General features: G+C 37.0%; 1 protein-coding gene and 1 long non-coding RNA gene across 2 annotated transcripts in view; one reads left to right on the forward strand and one right to left on the reverse strand.

The window, feature by feature from the left end:
- GPC5 (glypican 5) overlaps positions 1–21,895 on the forward strand; it is a 704,510-nt gene that overhangs the window by 293,349 nt on the left and 389,266 nt on the right. The gene's annotated exons all lie outside the window — the stretch shown is intronic.
- On the reverse strand, positions 1,362–20,041 carry LOC121083734. Its single transcript, XR_005826470.1, has 3 exons — positions 19,933–20,041; positions 13,954–13,957; positions 1,362–1,373 (listed from the first exon to the last, which is right to left on the reverse strand). It is a non-coding gene; the product is annotated as an uncharacterized LOC121083734 (long non-coding RNA).

A 21,895-nucleotide genomic window follows, 5' to 3' on the forward strand; every position in this document is an offset into this window, starting at 1 on the left:
ACCTCAAGGTATTAAATATCTACCGTACTCCCCTTGTCTATAGTGGCAGTCCCTTTGTCATAGAAAGCACTGAAGTTGGTCAGGCATGATTTGCTCTTGGTAAACCTGTGCTGGCTGCTCCTAATCACCATGTCTTTAACGTGTTTCAAAATGATTTCTCAGAGGATTTGGTCTGTAAGTTTCTCGGGCACTGTGATGAAGATTATTCAGTTCCCTAGGTCCCCCTTGTCTATCTTTTCTCCAGTCTTCAGGGACTTCCATCAATTGCCAAGAAGTCTGAAACATGACAGAGAGCAGCCTTGCAATGGCATCAGCCCCTTCAACACCCTCAGGTGCACCCTGTCTGCTCCTATGGAATTCTATACATCCAAGAAAGTTAAGTGATCCCGATACTTTTCTTCCTGTACTGTGGGTACTGTTTCATTCCCACAGGCTCAGGGACCTGTCTTACCAGTGAAAACTGAGGCAAAAAAAAAAAAAAAAAAAAAAAAAGCAGCATCTGGTCTCTCAGTCTTTACCTGTAACTTGTCACTAGCTCCCAAGCTGTACTGAAGAACAGAAAGCTAAAGAAAAGTGGGCTCTCTTTTGCTACCAATGTATTTGTAGAAATCTTTTTTACTGCCCTCCACCTCCCTTGCTAGTTTGAACTACAGCTGAGTTTTGGCTTTTGTGACTCCATTTCTACATTGCAAGAAATGTATCTACATTCCTCCCAAGCAGCCTGTTCCTACTTCCACCTTCTTTTTGTGTTTGAGCTCAGTCAGGAATTCAGTGTTTATCCATTCTGGTCCTCTGTCATGCTTGCTTAACTTTCTACACATTAAAACGGACTGTTCTTATGCCCTGAATACATTGTTCTTGAAGACTAGCCAGCTCTCCTGGGCCCTTTTGCCTTCTGGGACAGTCTCCCACAGGATTCTGTCAAACAGGCCCCTGAAGGTGCTAAAATTCGCTCTTCTGATGGCCAGGGTTGTAATTCTGGTGTTTTGGCTTGCTCACTCCTCTCAGGATATTAAACTCCAAAGTCTCATGGTTGCTGCAGTCTAGGTTGCCCTTCCACCTTTAAATCTTCAGTAAATTTCTCCTCGTTTGTGGTTAGCTGCTCCAGCAAAGTATCTCCTCTGGTCAGCTCACTGATTTCCTGCATCAATAAATTGTCTTCAATACATTCCAAAAAACTTCCTATGTTGCTTTCACCCCATCATATTATCCTTTCAACAGGTATCATCTTAGTTTAAAGTCATATATGAGTATTAAGGCCTTGAGACTGTGAGGCTTTCTTCAGCTATCCAAGGCAGGCAGGCTTCATCTGCCTCCTCTTCTTGACTGAGATGCCTGTTGCAGGTACTTATTACAGTACCAGCTGTGCTGATCTGTTCTTAGAGCCTCACCCACCCCTTATTAACTGCTTCATCCTAAAGCAAAGCTACATACATTCAAGTCACTCCTTTGTATGAAGCAAAACCCCTCCTCCATACCTACCCACCCCATCTTTCATAAGGAGATGGTATCCCACCATTGCAGTACTCCCACCATGTCTCTGTAGTCCCAGTGACATGATAACTCTGCAGTTGTACATGAGTTTCTGATTCCTTGTGCATATTTTCTACGTTACTTTCATTGTTGTACAGGCAATTGACAGGGGCCAGATTGTGCTGCTTTTACAGGAAAAGTGTCACCTTGTCCCCTGCACACTTCTGCGATGCAGCTTATGCTCTCACTTTAGGTTATGGTAACTCTCCTTGGTGTACCTAGTTTAATGCCTTCCTTCCTCACTAGGTTGCCAAGCCTAATTTGAATAGAACAGAACAGAATAATTTCAGTTGGAAGGGACCTGCAACAGTCATCTCTCACACTCTAGCTTTCTTTTTGCTGTCCGGGTAACACTTTCTATCTAATACAGAGCAGCTGATTCTGTCACAGACAGAAAAAGTGTCTGTTGTTGGCATTTTAAGGACTATAAAAATGGAGGGAGAAAATAGTCAGAAAAGTGTCAGAAACCCCACTGATGAACAGTGCAGGTTTATTGCAGTCTGAAATTTGATTCTTTTCCTAACACTTGGGTGTTTGCTGTCATGGAAACATTTATAATAACTCCATTTTAAATAACCAAGTAAGAACTACTAAGGAAGCATGTCAGAACAATATTTGGATGTTCCTTGGAAAACTATGATCATGTGACTCTACAAAGCTTGAATAGATCAACTTGGGATCATTTGTAGTTGTCCAGTGCCCTAATAACAGTCCTTTTTTATTAACTAAACTGTACTACTGGCTATATGTAAGTGAGGAAAACTCAAAAGTAGTCTTACTTTCCTGTCCTTTGTACTTTGCATGGGAATCAAGGTGCACAATATAAACCTATTTATGATAAGTAAATATCTTGCATTATGTGTGCTATCTAATGCCTTTAATGTATGAGTAAGATCAAAAAGGAAAAGGAATGGAAAAGAAAGCAGAATCACTAGGATGAAATTGGTCGGTGTTTTATGTGCATGTAACAAGCAGTAATATAGTCTTTACCATTAAATAAATTAGTGCTTGAAACAAGAAAATCATGGTTAGTTTTAACTCATTTAAATAGCAAAATTCAGAAATGACTGCTGTACAACTCCTCCCTTGAGTATGTTAATCAGTAAGAAACAAGAGTCATGCTTGTTCTAGCATAATAAATATTTGTGTGTGTATGTTAATGCATGATGAGCTTCAGCTGCAGAAGTACAAAGTACCTTCCCTCCCACCTCGAATACTTAGACCTGATCATTACAGCATTGTTAGAAGAAATGTATATTTAAAACCCTAAGATGAAAATAAAAAAGATGACTTAACATTTTCCAAAGGATGGAGGAGTTCTTCAATCACTTCTGGATTTTGAATAAAAATGAGCAATGGAGTTTCATACAAGCAATCATCCTGTGCTACCAATTTATTCTGAATGAAAGTAATGTTTCCTTTTTACTTTGTGAAATAAAAGGTTTAACCAAAATCCGGCTAAGGGCTTTGGGTTGAAATTTCAAGTAGGAAAAGAACACCTTCTGAGAGCCTTGGGGAATATGCCTTTGTTCAAAGACAGGGCTGTAGATGAGCAAGAAATCAAGGTGAATGAGCCAGAGGGTTTCAAGATAAGAAATTATGTTCTTTGGTGTTGAAAGTATTGAATGGGATTCCTATATTATGGAGGTGTCTTCTTGGCCATGTCATGGACTCTCATTTTAATTTTTGTAGGATGATTATGATCCATATGCAGTAAGAAGCTGAATTAAATCAATGTGGCAGCCTTAATTCTGTTTGCCTTTGGAACTGTAACATTTAAATAAGGTTTCTAATGTATAATGTTATGTACAATACCAGCTCTAAGAGCAGGTGAAATACTTGACTGCTAACTCTGGAGAAGAGTTAGGTAGTAAAAATGCTAATTTGTAAATGTGAAATATTCCTTAAACTCTGCAATGGAGCCAGTCTTGAAAGAACTGATGAATTGGCAAGAGTGATGCACTGAATTCTTTCAGCGTTTTCCCAAGGAGTCTGGAAATTTGCCAGGCAAAAAGGAAGTATTAATTCCTATATAAAAAATAGCCTCAAAATGTCTTTGCTTATGTATATTGCAACAGCAGGTTCACTGTGCCCTGCAAATGTATTAGAAAACACAAACTTCACTTGAAAGTGTTGACATATATTATATGTAGGCACAGAACAGTCTGACATTTTTCACTGGAACCTTTTGAAACTGAAAATCACAGTTTCCAAAATGAACTTGTCAGGTCTGAGATTTTGGGGTTTGTCTTCTGTTTTTTATGTTAAAATACCACTTGATGTAGAAGAGTTCTTATTCTACAGAAAGCCAAAGCCAGTAGTTGGAGGCCATAGTAATGGAATGAAAAGACTCTCCAGTTCGGTTTGTTTTGTCCTGTGGAATGACGTGGTGCATACTGATGGAGATGCCCTTGGCAAGTGTGTGTTGTGTCTGAGATAGACTGTTGGAATTCAGTCCTTCTTCCTCCCAGAGATTAACTTTATTTTAAATTGGCCTCATGTCACTCATAAAAAGTTATTGTTTTAATGGGCTGCGCCTATCCATTACAGGTATAACATTTATTACAGAGTATTAAGTGGATGTAAAGTATAATTAACTGTAAGTGAATTTGATAATTAAGATAACTTTAAATCCAAATTGCATTTTATAAATAGCATGATTTGCCACCATTGATTTCGGCAGAAGAAACCCTCCCATTTTCAAGGTTTTTTTACTTAGTTTGGGGCTTAGTTTGCAGAATACTGTTTTGTCTCCTTGCTTAGTGAAACCATTGGAGTGGCGTTAGAATTAAATATGATCCAAAAAATGTAATGGAAACATGCTTACGTGCTAATAAAGTTACAGTATCGTAATAGTCATATCAGACAGAGACATCATCATTGTCTGTCAAGGAATGTTCAGCATTGCATGTTCATAAACACAAACTAAAGTGCAGTAAGCTGTAATAAAGCATGCTTGGTTAAAATACTCTCCGTAGACACTTCAATCAATCAGCTCTTATCTCTCCTGAGAGTAAGTTCTTTTCCAAACAGCATGACTGTGTATACCAAATATTTTCTGAAGTAGTGATTGTGAAATGCAGGGTGGTTGCTTTAATTGCCTCATTGTTCAACCTATGTCACAAAATTATGCTAATCACGCACCATAGGTGCTTCTATGCTTATCATGTGTGCACAACACATTGGTGCTTCAATCTTTCCTTTGACATATGACATTCAATATATTTCTGTGCTGGCACTATTAGAGCTGTTCAGGTAGGGGACAATGTATTGCATAAAGACAGACTGATGAAACTGTTTTTTTATGCTGAAGTCATTTGGAATAACACAACAACACAGTGACTGGAAGACACTGATGAAATGACAATTTGTTTGTTCAGGTTTCCTATCAGCCTGTCCCTCTGCTTTTCTCAGGAAAGAAAGGTATATAGGTAATAGCTGGTTGTGCTTCAGGAATTCCTAGTTGCCACAAGAGTGTCTAGGGAATTATTACTGGGTGCTGTAAATCTGAAGACTTTTAGCTGCTCAAGTTGATGCTGTGCTGAGCTGCCTTCAGGTAGCCTCAGAATTTATGGGAACATAAACCTACCTTATATCCATTTATTCCCTCAGCCATGCCAAATGGAGTAAGTCACTCTGGCTTTTCTTGTCCTGTGCATAATCATTCTCTACATTGTGGCATAGCAGAATCCAGGCTATATGGGTTACAACAGGACAAAATGTAGTAAAGACGTGAAGTACTACTGTCTGTTGTCTCTGTCACTTATGGAGGAGAATAGTCCAGGAAATTTGACAGTGGCTTGGATTATCTATAGTATCTTCCTGTGCATGTGGTTAGGAAATTCTGGTCTTTTGTACTTAACGTATTGCTGTATGTGTAACACAGGGAAAGACTGGATACTGTTATGGCACCTTCCGGATTTGTTCTCTCTTCCTGCATTCTCACAATTTCCGAGACCTAGTGACATTTGCTCAGGGTAGACAGGTTGGATGTAAGTGGGCACAGCTGTACAAATGTGTGGGACAGGTGATGTTTGAACACCAGAAGAGCAAGTGTGTATAACCTATAGGGCCTTCACCCCCAAATTTTGCCTAAGGTTGTCTTTGGCTCCTTCCTGTCTTACATTTCTAAGCAAAAGCAGAGCAGGATTTATGAGGATGTCAGGTTTAGTTATACACACTCTACTCTGGAACAATATGTCTCTTGAACCTTTTATTTCTACTGGTCCGTATAGATACAACTAGGTGTAGAGAAGTTGGCTGCGTACTTAACATTTTGACTCCTGCAACCCAATAATATTATTAGTAATTTTTCATGTAGAGCAGATGTACGTTAGGCAATGCTGATAAAGGAAATGTATCTTCTCTTGAGTTATTTCACTAACTTACTGATGGTCATCTCTCAACTGCACCTGGTTGGTTCTACCAGCATTTCACCTCAGTTTAATGCCTGATTTATCAGCCACCACATTTTGACTACCACCTAAAAATTCCTTACTAGAAAAAAAGGTGGGATTTTTTTCTGTTCCCTCCCATGAAAAACTTGCTTTTGGAATTGCACATCTTGTTTCTGAGTATCTGTTCTGGGTCCAATTTATTTATTTCAAGTCTGCTATGTTATTTTAACTTCTAAAATAAAACCAAATAAAAGTGCACATACATAATTTAATGTGTTATTTTACTAGGCTTTTTGTAAACTTTGGAGTAGGTAACTTTGTATCATATAAACTATAACTAAAATATAACTTTGTGTGGATTAAATTACAACAATTAAATTTTATGAAGAGGAGTTGAATAGTACTGTTTAATGAAGTATTAACAATTCAGCTTATCTTATTAACTTTCTTCTAAAGGATATAAAATACATCAAGGTATATTTATACGTAAAAACCTGGACTACTTTAGGTGAATGTACATATACAGAATTCCTGTTTAAGTCTTTCTATAACTCAGTAAATATGATTCCTGTTCCATTTCTGCAACTGTCTCATTTTTGTTTGCACTCTCTCTGTTTTTCTGTCCAACACAAGCAGAAAACCAACGCCCTTCTCCTATAATCAAGTTGTTAATGGGTTTGCAGTTATAGTCAGCAGTAATCAATAAAACAAATGTGTTTAAGTCTCTTTTTTTCCCTTTTATGACTTAACTCCCTGCTATTCCTCACTTGTACCTGAAATCAATGATGCATTTTCCATTGATTTACTATAACAGGGAAAAGATCTAGCTGCATGTTAACGAAGTGTGGCATATTGTAATGGGGGGGGGGGGGGAATGAATTAGTTAAAGAGACACTATAAAAAAAAAATCTCTTTATTTTTATGTGATATTTTAATAAGAAAAATAATTTCATTATCATAGCTGTATGTCTGTACTATATCTTTAACTAAGATTTTGATTATTTTTTCCATATTGCTGAATTAATAATTAACACTTTTGGGGAAAAAATGGATCTTGCTGTTCTTACTGGGAGTCTGATTGGAGCTCATTGAAGTTAAGTTTTTCCAGTTGGCTTGAATGGCTTTGGATCCATCACATTTATGGAGTTTCTGGTAGTTGTTAAGAATGTTGTAAATACCAGAAGGATATAGGAAAAGGGTGATACTTTCAAAATATCCATCTTGATTTGCCTAAATTAAGACAGTCCCAGCTTAACACTCATTGCAAGCCACAGTGTATCCAATTGTCCTCAATCAGGTGAGCCTAAAATCAGAAGGCAATGACGTGATTAAGTAGCATCTTCATTAAAAGGTGTCATTATTTGACTTACAGAGAAACAATTGAGGTTCAGTTTGCATGGATATTTCTTATCTTCATATTTTTAAGGTGTTTTAAGAAATACTATGTTAATTGAAAATAAAAGGGAATAATTGGTCGATAAAATGGATACATGCAATGTGCAGTGAATAAAATATTACATTACTTAACATAAATATAGCAATACTTAATTGGGCTGATTTTTCACTTTTGCCAATAAAAGGAACATGCAAATTCATAGTCTATAATACCACAATTAATTTTCAATTATTTGTTTACATTCTTAAAAAAAAAAAAAAAGGTTAAAAACAGCCCTGAAAATGTGTAGTAGTCTTACAAATTCTGTCTTTTACATTCTGTCTATTGAAAGTGCATGTTCCCTTCTCCAGTAAACATATTTTATCACTTGCTGTGCTGGCAATGAAGATTTGTTTGTCCTTGTAACATAATGATCTTCACTACTTACTTAATGCTATGGAGATTTCTCTTAAGAATATATATTTATTATTGCATGACCACTTCTTAATGTCTGTCCACAGTCAATACAATATAGAAATTGTGCCTGAGTATGGATCATTTACTACATTTACAGTTTTTATGGATATGTGATTTTTTTTCTTCCCCCCATCATCGCTCTACCAAACTTTTCCCCATGCTTCTGCAGAAGAATAAAAAAAAGGAGGGAGAAAAGAAAGTTTTGACATTTTCCATATATTTTTCATATATATTTTCATATATTTTCATATATATATTTATTAATGTAATCTGGTATTTTGAAATCTATTCAAAAAATCAAACTCTTAGTTAGATGGTGGCACCTATCTCTAGCTTGAAATTATATATACAGTATAATAAATCTGAAGGGGAAATAATGAATATTGAGAGGGAAAGTAAAGCATTCTTCCAAGTTTAGATAGCTCAGTATTTTTAGTGGTTTAAATAGCATATTCAGTAATGCCTCAGACATAGTTTAAGAAGTGAAGCAAAGAACATCCCAAGCAACTCTGTCCACAACTAAACCCAAGCATTATCCCAGTGTGTTACAATATCTCATGTTTGTAAGTCATTCTTCTTGATGTGTTGATTAATAATAAAATACTTAAACTGCTTAAAACATTCTTAAAATGTTTCAGGCCTAGAAGGGTTATTACAGGTCCTCATACCAAACCAACAACTCACAATTATGAAGATTTTCCTTTACATCTGTAGAATTTTGTGCTGAATTATGTGGGCATATCCCTAGGCTGTGCTCATGGAAATAAAAACTGAGAATATAATTATTGATACATTTTGCTGCATTTGTGGAACAGAAAAGTATTATGCATGATGTGGAAGGCACTGAAGAGCTTGCAGATGAGTAGGTCTATAGGGTAAGTAAGGTATCAAGCCAAGGATAATTCCTGGTCCTGTAGTGAGTTGTAGCCAGTCTGCTCTAGAAGAGTCTAGCAACGGTTAGTACCGAAGCAGTCTGTAACTAATGAGCTGCAAAGAAGAGATACTTTTGTAGCGGTTGCAGGGAAAATACAGATGGAGGCAAAGAAGCTAAAAATGAGTTCAAGCCAAAATAAAAATTAGTATTCATTTAAGCAAAGTGGGTTTAATAAAGAAATTGTGAAGTTCTGCTAAACCTAATACTTCAGGGATTTCAGATTACCTTTAGTGACACTGAGTGATCATTAAAGAGGTGAGATTTGTTTCTCACACATTAAGTAGTGGACTAAAGAGAGCTTACAAGGCTGCAAGGTATATCCTGTACTATTCCTCATTATTGGATGAGTTGAAGAACTGGACTTGTGTTCTATTTAACAGTAATATGAAGTTGTGAAAGATATGCTATGTGAGATTTATGTTCAACATGCTTTACTGGAAGCATGCATGGAATTCTGTCATTCCATGGTGCCTTATTTTTTGCTTCCAAAAATTTCTCAAGCAGAATACTGATGTATGGACTATAGAGGGGGCAATTACACTATGTCACACATTTGTATAGTGTTCAGTAGATGTGTTTTGCCAGTCATTTCATGAAAGACTGTAAAATAATATCTACATTTTGGCTGGAAAAAAAAAAAAAGTACGGTACATTTACAATATGATCAAGTCTTTCTGGTTTTTATAAATATCTGTTGGTGGTAAAGGGAAAATTGGAAAAGATTATCTGTCCTCCTGCTATTATGAGTAAGTGTATTCTCATTAAGAACCTTCACAGATCAGTTTCTCATTTCTATTAAAAAAAGTTTAAATTGCCTTTTTGAGGCAGACTGATCCATTATGCAAGTCACTTTAGCACTTGTTCATAGGGAAACAAAATACATCATTCTATATGGGATTTTCAGGCATAAAAAGAACCTTGCAATGTACATGATTGCACACTTTTGAAGCTTTGTGTCATATTAGTACATTTGTCCTCATGTAATTCACAGATTTCAGTTGTGAACCAATGCTTTATGATTTCTAAACATACACTTAAAAAAAATGAACAGAAACCAACACTTACTAAAGAGAGGAAGCATAGAATAGGAAAGATTACTTAGTTGATCTCTACATAAGTTTCTTACTCAGGATGCATTTCTCTCCCCAAAGCTTTATAGGTCAAATCTTGTTCTAAATGAAATAGAAATTTCATATGTACTTTAATGAGACTACAGTTTGGATCTATGTAAGGCATTTAGGGAGGGTGAGGAACAACCAAACTTAACATTCTTCTAAATGAAGATTTAGATCTAATTTAGAATTTAAAGGAATCATAAAGAGAAGGAAATGAAACCCTTCCTTCCTCCTGCACTGACTGCTGGAGAGAACAACTGTTTGATAAATCAGCATATGTTTAATTTCTCCTGAGCTGATAATCTTTCTCCTTTTCTTGTGGTAAATTCTGCACACCTTGTTATCTACATTCCCTGTTGTTCTAGCCAAACAATAAGTTGGATAGTTGTTTCATTATAATCGTGAAGGTTTTCATCTGCATACACAAACTTAATTCCCTGTTGCTCCTTCACCTAGTCCTGGGCAGGAAATTCCCAAAACCATACAGTATTAACTCTTTAGCAAGCAAATCATGCCTGGCCTCTACAAAGCTGTCTTAAAGTTTTGTTTTTCTAGCAGGAAATAGCCAAAATATAAATTTATCTTGTTTATACTTTATTGTTTTATGAAAGCAAATAGGAAAGAAAAAAAAAGGAAACAGAAGCCCATAACACATTTCCCTCCTAAGAAAGAAAAAAAAGCTCCACATAACTATCACACAGGATTTCTTTGTCCTGAGTCTCAATAGGCAGTTGAAACACTTTTGTCCCTGAGAGATCAGCATAAGAACTTTAAATGTTATATTGCTTTGTTTGAATAGATGATTCATAGATTTTAAAAGATACGATGCAAATTTATTTAGTATAAGCTTCTTGTTATAACTTGCAATGCTGAGATGAATGGTAGGTATGTTAATAAGTACCGTTAAAACCTAAGTGGTTTATTCTCTGGAAATTTTATTTTTCAGTAGTTTTCTTTGTCTTGAATGGTGATTATGCATATGAATATATGTACTCATATAAACGATCATATGTGCATGTAAACTTGAGTGCATATCAGAATACACGTACATATTAGTATTGTCTGAGAAAACATATGTATATAAACTGTGTTAAATGGCAGTGATTTGGCTGCCATATGTGTATTTATAGATTATATCAGCTATCAATTTTTTCTTGGTTTTCTATGAGATTGGTTGCCTTGGTCAACCAATTTCCCTTTCAAAATGTTGGGGAGAACATTAGCTTTTCCAAATTCCCCAAACTCTACACTGCAGTCTCAAATTTATTAAAGAATCAACATCAGTCATCCATTGCTTTTTGATCTGTAATTTTAATGTTCTTTCCTGCAAACTGGTCTGATTAGCTTGCACATATATTCTAACTTCTCTAAGACAGCCTTTGATTTAAACTATTGTGAAATTCAGTGAAATTAAATTAAATTAATATTTTATAATTTAAAAATAAGATCTAAACTCTATTTAAAACATTTAACAAGTGTCATTTAACAGAATTTATTTAGTGATGGGTTAGACGCTCTTTTCTTATCATTTATGGAGGAACATTTTATCTGGCTTTGTTCCAAACACAGAAATATTCTTACACTGTTTTGACATGGTATATTATGACTGATTGATGGATTGACTGTCTGTGTCAACTTTAGGTCATATATCAGTGCTAAGATATTTTTCTGTTTCCAATGTAGTGTAGTACTTATTAGCCTTAATATTTGCCTTAGAAGTTTCATGAATACATTTCCTTTAGCAATTTCTTGTATTTCCCAGTTGTCAATGTATACATGTAGCTGTCAGCTTCTCCATTTTTCCATTGGTGATATATGTTGTTGTTGGTTCCTTGTCATTAAGTCAAAACTGAATACAACTTCTGGAAAAGTGCTTATTGCGTATTTCTCTGGTCATGTTTTCCCTACAGAAATCCTGGAGAGCTAATGATAACACTTACCAGGCTTCTACAAAAGCAAAGTATTGAAATGTGTGGGCGATTTGCATGCCAAAGGAGCCTGCAGAATAATTGGACATAGAATCAGTGTTAAAAAGTGTGTGTTTAAAGAGCACTGTAGCAATTTATCTTCCCCAGTCTACTCAGTTATCGCTATTCCACCTTTCCTTAGTTTCTTTTCAATTGTGATGCCCTGATTATTTTTGTAGAAACAAGTAAGATTAAATCAAACATTGCTATTATTATTTATTACATTTAAAACTGTTGTGGTTGTGAAAAGTGTATGCGATCAATAGTAAACTATAAACAAAAATTAATCATGATCTCATAACCAATGATAAATTCTGTTTCCAATATAGGCAAATGTGTATATTCCCAAGTAAGAGTCTGCACACAGTTTTAATGATGATATTTATTCCGAGTAGCACTTGACTCTGGAAGAAGTTCCACTGAAACAGGGGGACAAAAATATACAGAAGTTTGATAATCAGTTGTGATCACACGTATTACAATCTTGTCTTCTGTTTTTATATGCTCATTTGGACGAAAGAAATAGCTTTAAAATACTGTTTTGTGAAACTTGCAAAAATAGTGAAAGCTGTCATGTAATGTCATTAGGTTTTTAAGTACACCTGCATATATTAGTATATATAGGGAAATTTAAAGTGAATGTGATAAGCAGACATGAATCATAGATATTAAAGTTAAGATTTAATTTGATTGAATGTCTAATATTTCTGATTAGGTAAAAGAATCAGCAAAAAATTTCTGAGTCCCGTCATGTCAGCCCTTTGTGCATTGAACTTGTTTTGAAATAAAGGGAAGCATAGCGTGAGAGTGTGAAAAATCTCCAGAAGCTCTAGCTGTTAAGAGTAGCATAGACTGTTATTACTTCTTTATTTGAATATTCATCCGATTGATTAGTGGTGGATTCCTGCAATTTGGCTAACTGGATTATTTTTGACAAGTGAAAGACTAGACGTACTTGTTATATTATTAGTTCAATAGCCAGAGAGCATTATATTGTGCAAGAATTAGGTTGTTATTCTTTCTGTTTGAAATCATAGTTGTCCCATAAGTGATGAAGAACAAAGCAGTTTAAAGTAGGTTAGCAAACAGAATGTGAAATGGACAGGAAAAGTAAAGGATTCAAAATATTTCAAGAGGCAATAGATTTTAATGTATTTTCTTGCAAATGAATTCTTATGTTCTGCACAGTGATGTCTTCCATTGGGATTGATCTGATTGCCTTAGCATAAAACATCTGCTAACAACTGGGATTTTCTGCTGTCTTCCAGCTCTATTTTACAATAGCCTGCAAGTCTCATTTTCCTCCTGTGTCGTAGCTTCCAGCTCAAGGTCTATGTCTTGGATACCCTGGAACTTCAAAATAGTACTGGACACTTAGTTTGGATTGCTAAGCCCTAAGTACTGGATTCAACAGCACTACTGTTTTATAACTTTTTAGATATGTTTTATGAAAGATTTTATTCAAATAAGATTAGAAAAATAATCAGGGACAGGAGCCATCACATTACATAGAAACAATACTGATGGGGACCTTTCAGAAGGCAGTAGTGACCTGCCAAAAAAATTGATTGTGTGAATCATGAAACAATCTTTAGCTGCAAAGGTCATAGTAAATATAGTAGTGAAAGGCGAGCCAAAGAGGGCAAGACAAAGAAGTATACTATATTGTCCTTACAAGTATCTGGAAATTAATTAATTCCGTTCAAAAGGAATGAGCTTTTTAAAGTGAATTAGGATTTGATTTTATTTGTTAGCTTTTTCTTGACAAGATTACAGAAAGGAGTATACAAAAAGTCAACAGCAACAAATAATAATAATAATAAAAAAAATTAGTGTAGTTAGTGAAAACGAAGATAGTAGTGAGGTCTATATATACACCTGAGATTGAAACGTTCTGCAATGAGTGATATCAGAGCTACATGAGTCAGATATGATTATGGAAATTTTCCCATTGTCCAGTCTTTTCTCTGTTTATACCAGTTTGTTGTTACTCTGTGGGTCAGAAAACTTTGAGCTGAATGATGACAAGTCTTCAACGCTGTGTTATTTTACAAAAGTTGTATTGTCTGCTCCCCCTCTATTTTATATAGATGTGAAATAATTTAAAAAGTGTTATTTTACAAGTTTTGGTTCCATGCTTACAAGTATCTGACACAGTCCTCTCACTGTTGTCATTTGTTCTTTTGAGGTAAAGCTGCTAAAGTGTATGGGCTGGAAGAGCAAAACAGCCGGTCCCAGAAGATGGGGATCAGTGGCATGAAGTCTACTCGAAGGCCAATAACTAGTGGTGTACATTAGTGGTGTACATCCTGCTCAGCAACTTCATTAAGATCTAGGTGATGGGGCAGAGTGTACCCTCAGCAAGTCTGGTGATGACAGAAAGCTGGGAAGCATGAATGATACACCTGAGGATTTTGCTGCCATCCAGAGGGACTTCGATAGGCTGGAGAAATGGGCTGGGAGGAACCTCATAAAGTTCAGCAAAGGGAAGTGCAAGGTCCTGCACCTGGGGAGGAAAAACACCCGGCACCAGTGCATGCTGGAAAGCAGCTTAGCAGAAAAGGACCTTGAGGTCCTGCTGGAGACAGTTGAACAGGAGCCAGCAGTGTGCCCTTGTGGCCAAGAAGGCTAAGGATATCCTGTGATGCATTAAGAGTGTTGCCAGCAGGTCCCTCTACTCAGCACTAGTGAAGGCACACCTAGTGTCCTGTGTCCACTTCTGGGGTGGTACAAAGTATCTGAAGGGAAGGTGCAAGGAAGAGGGAGATGGGCTCTTTTCAGTGGTACCCAGTGACAGGACCAGAGGCAATGAGCACAAACTGAAACACAGGAGGTTCCCTTTGAGCATCAGGAAACACTTCTATACTGTAAGGGTGATGGAGCACTGGAATAGATTGCCTGGAGAGGATGTGGAGTCTCCCTCCTTGGAGATACTCAAAATCTGTCTGGACTTGGTCCTGGACAACTGGCTTTATGTGACCCTGCTTGAGCAGGGAGCTTGGACAAGCTTACAACCACAGGTCCCTTCCAACCTCAAGCATTCTGTGATTGTGTGAAAATGATGACTTTCAATATTAAATCTTGAATTCTGAAACTCTGATACTCTAATTATATCTTGCTTTCACTTTATCCCATAGCAAGAGGATGCTGCAGAGTTATACTTACTAGTCACTGAAACTTGAGACCTTTCCTTCTTCAAAGTAGAGTGTTCTACACTGTCGTGAAGTGTGGTTTCTTTATTCTAACATTGCTTGTATCTTAATAATGCTCTGTTAGCTTTTTCATTACACTTTCTGGTATTCACCAACACCTTTCACAACTTGCATGTTTTTTATCTGGTCCCATAGTCTGAGAAAGAATTACATGTTTAATAGAGTATGATTACCAGATGCTTCTACAGGAAAGACTACAGAAGTCTACAGGCATTATGCTTCTAAACCAGTTCAGTGCTTCAGAAAAGACCACATTCTTCCTTCTAACCGTGGAAGGCTAGTTTGCCTGAGATACTAAAAAATTATTTTTCCTTGAAGTTTACACATACTATTCATTACAATCTTTCCAGTGTAATTACTAACAGTTTAGATTATTGGAAAACAATATTTTAAGACAAAGCAATTAAAATATTTTTTATCTACAAACTTTCTTCCATGTCCATATTTTTTGCTGAATCCACAGTTACTGCAACCAAATCCATGAAGTTCAACTGTTAACAGCACAACCGCTACACAGGGCCACTCCAGCGGTAAAGCCTCTTCTGTGATACTTATGCCTGGTCAGTACCACAGGTAGATTCTCTTCAGTGTTTTTCCCCTTATCCCTGGAGCTCCTAGCCACTGTCCCATCACTTCTTCAGCCATATCTCATCTATTTGTGTCAGGGACAGTTCTGCTTGCAATTCTAACAACTGAGAAGAACTGGGTTTGTTGGGTTTTTTTTATGTGTGGGTTGTTTTGTTTTGTTTTGTTTGCTTGTTTGTTTTTACAGAAGCAAACAGTAACATCTGTGCAGTGTTGTTCCAAGATCTCTGAGCTAGCTGGTAAATCTGTATAGCACAGGGCTGTGCACAGTCCCATAAACGTAGTAGTTTAAGTCCCCAAATCAGAGTAGCTATTAGCTTTCTTCCTAAAACAAATATCAGCAGCTAATAGTATGCAAAATAAATTGATTCATCAAAGCTTATATTAAAAAAAAAAAAAGATAAACCCAGAGTGGTGTTTTTAGTCTATAAATTTATTTAGATTCATTTTCAGTAGGGTTGGTTCCACTAGGAATTTTGAAAGCAAAGAATGACTAGAAATTATGTGAATATATGTATGTGTTCACATCCCAAATACATGCATTGGGTCAAAGAGGGAGAAAAAGTTTCTGACCCCCCAGAAGTTAGATCATTTACCTAGCCAACATGAGAGTCAACTATGTCTCCCTTTTCCCAATGAGGCAAAGAACACCAAACAGAGGAAAGAGAGCTCAATGACTTTGTGGCTGGGTTATTGTTTTCGAGAGGAAAAATGCTGCTTCTTGATTCAAATAAACCAGGCCATATCAAAACAGGGATTTTGAAAGAAAAGAGTCATTTTCTTGTTGTTAGGGAGGGGAATCCTGAGCTGATGCTACAATTCCTAAATGTTACCTCATTGGACCTTAAGCAAAATATAAATCCTGGGCATACTTAGGTGCCTTAGAATAACCTCTATTATATGCAGCACAGAGACAGAAGTGCCTCAAACTACCTAGAGCAGAATATGTAGGCTGACAGTACTGTGGTTTCAGTCTAGTCTTTCCCACAGCCTGGGGAACCATATTTATGGGTTGAAAGTCTGCCCTGGAGATAAAGCTTGCTCTGTCTTTCAAGTCAAGCAAGAGAAATGGTCCTTTCTCTCTTCTAAAACACAACTCAGCCTCTGTGGATGTCTCCTGTGGAGTTCTGTAGGAAAGTTATTATTTAATCCTCTGATCACAAAATACATTGCAACCTACAAAGATGAAAATGTACATTTAGCCTATCTGCATTTTAATCATATGCATTTCAGTAAAAATATTCATCTTTGCACACACTGGCATGCAAACTCTAGTATGTGGCTATGCTTCTACAGTCATGAATATTAATTCTTTTGTCCAGAGAAATGTGTATTCTCTTCAGAGCCAGCAGTTAATAAATAATTCTCAAACCTTCTTCATACCTTGAGCCCTAGACTATTTTCAGAATTTCATGAAAGAGAAACTTCTGAAATAGAAAGGTCTTCTTGAGAAGTATTCTTTGTAACTTACATAACTAGGTTTGCAACAAGTTATCATAAGGTATCATAAACTCCTGAAAAGCAATTAAATGGTAGATGAACTACCAAAAATTCATGGTACTTCCTCAGCCATTTTTGTGTACTTTTCTATAGTAACTGCAGTACTATGGGAAATAAGATCCCTAAACAAAAGTAGTCAATGCATATATGCCTGACCCGAACGTGAATGATGATGGATGTCAGTACATGGTTGTAACTATATCTGAAATATGCTGTGACTTGCAATATGAATTTCACTTTTCTGATATAAACCAGTTAACTCACTGACATTTCACAAGGATGAAAAGAATGAACATTGTACTCTGAACAATAGTTTTTTGTAAATCTTGGCTGGGTTCTGCTAAGTAGCCATGGGATATCTTCCAGCCATCTGGCTAGCATCTCAGCTTCAATGAAGGCACATTCAGCATGACTGCAGGAGCATAACTAATCAGGAATTAAAGTATTAAGTATTTTGAATATTAGGGGAGGTGGGGAATTTGGAAACTTTTAGTAAAACAAATATCTTTCTGTGAACAAGAGGGTTTTTTAGTATCAGAAAAACACATCAAGCCTTTTGTTTTTTTCTGTTTGGAATACCACTGATGTTTTTCAGGTGAACGCTTTTTTTAAATTCCTAACTGTGGAAGAAGTAATTACATACAGTGTATTAAAGATGCTTTACATATTCTCATTACCTACTAGGTTTAAATTCTAAAGTACTAGGAGTCTTCTAATTTTATTGAACTGGTGTAGTATTTTAAAACATACCTTGCAGGAACAGGCTAGAGTTTAGCCTGTTGTGGGGGGAGATTTAATTTGCAAAGAAAAATCAAGAGTATTCTTAAAAAGCATTAAAATGTATTCAATCTTGCTGCTAACTTTGATGAAACCATTCTTGGAATTATTAAACTGAAAGACAGGGAACGAGCAGTGCCACTCAGTGTCCTTGTTGCTGAGGAAAAAGATCCTTGATGTTGATACTAGGTAAAGGAAATTTTATGCTCTGCATTTTGCTTTCTTAGTTGGTGTGCTTTGGTTTTGCATACTGTTTGTAAAGTAAGTAAAAAAAAATAATGTTGCTTTGTTTTTAGTAGCATATATATTTCTAGCACTAAGAAATGCTTTCCTACCTTATTGAAATGCATTTCAACTTTAAACTCTGATTTTACCCTAAAAACCCACTTCCAGCAACTGAATGCTTTATTGACAAACAAGAGCCAAAAGACCAATGACCACCCTGAGGGTTCTTTTTCTGGATATTGCAAGAAACTGAGTTTTGTAGCAGCAGGAATGGGAGGCCAGAATAAAAGATTTGCTATCAGTAAGACACAGATAATTTTTGGCCAATCAAATTATCTTCAGAGTTATCATAATTATCTCTCTCTCTTTGTGCCACGGTCAGTACAGCTCTCATTCTGGCCTACTATTTCGCAACAGCTTTCACAGCCTACAAGGACTAGGTCTAGTTTGCAAGTTTCAAGATGGATTTCTTCCAATGCATATAAAGCCTTCATTTTGAACACAAAATTAAGTGCAGAAATGGAAAATAGGGACCTTACTTGGTTCTGCTCTGATTCAGTGGAAAGTGGTCCACTGACACAGTTAGACTGATCATCTGTGCTAAGAAAATTTTCAGCAGGAAATTATATCTTCATTGTAATCTGTTGTTTTGGGGGTCTTGTTTGTTTGTTTGTTTGGTTTTTTAATATCTCGATTAACGTTTTAGCTGCTTTATTGCCTTTTTATTCAAAGAATGACAGGTAGCTGAGGTTGGAAGGAGACACTGGAATCGTCTAGTCTAACATCCCTTCCTAAAGCACAGCCAACTAGGACAGGTTGCTCAGAACTTTGTCCAGTTGGGTTTAGAATATCTACAAAGATGGGGACTCCAAACCTGTCTGAGCAACATGTTCCAGTCTTTGATCACAGTCACTGTTAAATGTTTTTTTCTTAGATGGAATTTACTGCATGTCAGTTTGTGCATATTTCCTCTCATCTGCCACTGGGTGGTACCAAGGAATATCTAGCGCCGCCTTCTTTATCCACCCCCATCAGGTATTTATATACATTGTTGTTAGCCCTGAAACTGAGAACTATACACTTTGAATGCACTAGGCATTTCTATGTTTTCTAGGCTATAAGGACTGCTGCCATAAAAACAATTAGTTCATCTGGGCAACTTGCTTGATCATTTTTTAAAAATCGATGACCAAATAATTTTAAAAGTAAGGGTGATGCAACAAGTTAAAATTAAAATTTCTATAATATTTTCAAAGTTAAACACCTTAATTTCAGGTGGTTTTTTTTTTTTTTTTTTGGCAAAATCACTCCAGGTCTTTGAAGTTTCAAAAATGAAATTTTAGTTTGCCTTGAAATGAATTATCTTTCTTTACAGTTTTCAGAACTCTGAACATAGATAGATTGAATTACTGCATTCTATCCAGTCTGTATCAGGCAAAAAAATGCAAAAGTACTAAAATCTGAATCCTTATTTGCTTTAGTAAAAGCAGATCATACCATGATCCCACATTCCTGGAAATCAGAAGAAAAAGAGAAAGTTATCAGAAGTTTGGGCTGTCTTATACCAGTAGGTAAACACATTGCAAATGTAAGACATTTTTAATCATTATTATTATTACTATTATTTTACAGAAAATGCTCTTTTACAGTTCAAATAAAGTGTCACAACCATGCTCAATGAATGTAAAAAGAGTGACAGGCTGAAGTGTATTACAAACACTACTAGCTCATGGGGAATTTGCTGTCCACCAGAACTTCTCTGCAAAGCTGCCTTCTGACAGGTCAACCCCGAGCCTGTCCTGGTGCATGGGGTTGTTCCTCCCCAGGTGTAGGACCTTTTCTCTTGCTGTTGTTGAACTTCATTGGGTTCCTCTCCGCCCAGCTCTCCAGCCTGTCCAGGTCTTACTGAACGGCAGTGCAGCCCTCCGGGGTATCAGCCACTGCTCCCAGTTTTGTATCATCAGCAAACTTGCTGAGGGCACACTCTGTCCCTTCATCCAGGTCATTGATAAGTTGAGCAGAACTGGACCCAGCAGTGACCCCTGGGGAACACCCCTGGCCACAGCCTCCAGCCAGACTCTGCGCCACTGGACACAACCCTCTGAGCTCTGCCATTCAGCCTGTTCCCAACCCACCTCACTGTCTGCTCACAACACCCACACTGCCTGAGCTTACCTATGAGGGTGTTGTGGGAGACGGTGTCTAAAGCCTCACTGAGGTACAGGTAGACAACATCCACTGCTCTCCTCTCGACTACCCAGCCAGTCATTGCATCATAGAAGGCTATCTGGTTGGTCAGGCATGATTTTGCCTTGGTGAATCCATGTTGGCTGTTCCTGATTACCTTATTTTCCTCCAAAAGCTTTGAGATGACCTCCAGGATGAGCTGTTCTATCACCTTTCCAGGGATGGAGGTGAGGCTGACTGGTCTGTAGTTTCCTGGGTCCTCCTTCTTGACCTTTTTGAAGGCTGGAGTGAAGTTGGCTTTCCTCTAGTCTTCAGGCACCTCTCCTGTTCTCCATGACCTTTCCAAGATGATGGAGAATGGCTTGATAATAACATCTGCCAGCTCCCTCTGCACTTAGGGCTGCATTCCATTGGGGCACATGGATCAGACTGTTTTAACATTCTGGTGAGACTTCTACCACAAGTTTCTTTTTTAATTTTCTGTGCTTACAAAAGATTAGATTTAAAAAATAAATTTAATATTAAAACATTTAAACTTTTTCTATTATGCTGCTAGAAATTTCAGGTCAGTGATTGTAAGCCTACAAAATATGAGAAATATAAGTGTGAAAGATATGCACCTAGCAATGGGAGCTACTGAATCAGGGATGTAGGTGAAACCATGTGTCTATGTATACCAATTTAAAGCTAGCTGTCTGAGAATCAGTTCAAGATTAGATAATTCAAATTACAATAGATTTATCATAGTGTATATATGTGCAGGTAAGTCCCATCTCTGACCATCTTTGCTACAAGGCTCAAACTTATAGCTTGTCTGTATTCTGTATTGCAGCCATGTGGAAGAGACATGGTATTAAGAAACAAGCTGTGGTTTTCTTGTGGTTTCACACCAAATGGCAGTGTGAAGACTGAGTGGATCCAGATACCTAAACACTTTCATCACAGATACACACAATTTTACAGATTACATGACTTTCCTGTTCTCTGTGAGGGAATGTGAAGTCTAGGAGGGACTGGTGGTGGGTCAGCACGGGGCTTCCAGATGTGCCTTGCATCCTCCCTTAACTTCAGGTGCTCTTCTCCTCTCAGGCACCTCTGGAAGTCAAAGAGATAGATGGTCCTGACCCTGTTGCAGGGCTGTAGGGTCCCTGAGGTTTTATCCCTGAGCAACTCTGGGCACTGTTCATGCTGGGATGGGGTAGGGAACACCCAAATCTTGACTGGCCCAATCAGAATCGTTGGATGCCCAGCAAATGACTGGTGCTGGCATTCAGTCTTCCTCTCTCAAAGAATCCCAACAGTCACAACTTTCATACTGTTTCAAAGGTTTATGTTTATGTTACTTCTCTGTGTAGCTACTCCCTTATGTTATAGGACGAATTAAAGCTTATTCACATATGCTAAAACTGATTTCAACTAGGCCTAACTTATGCTAACTGCTGCAAGTTTCCATACCAAGCAATTTGAGAATGCCAGGCATTAGTGCCGGTAACAACTTAGAACATAATTAATCTCAGTTAGCATTAAAAAAACTAAAGATTAGTCATCTAAGTTGTCTTTTCAATACCTATTTCTCTTCACTGACTGCAAAATGAGTATTGTTCTGGTATA

The sequence above is a fragment of the Falco naumanni genome, chromosome 2 (assembly GCF_017639655.2).
Source record: "Falco naumanni isolate bFalNau1 chromosome 2, bFalNau1.pat, whole genome shotgun sequence".
In the NCBI taxonomy this organism is placed as follows: Eukaryota; Metazoa; Chordata; class Aves; order Falconiformes; family Falconidae; genus Falco; species Falco naumanni.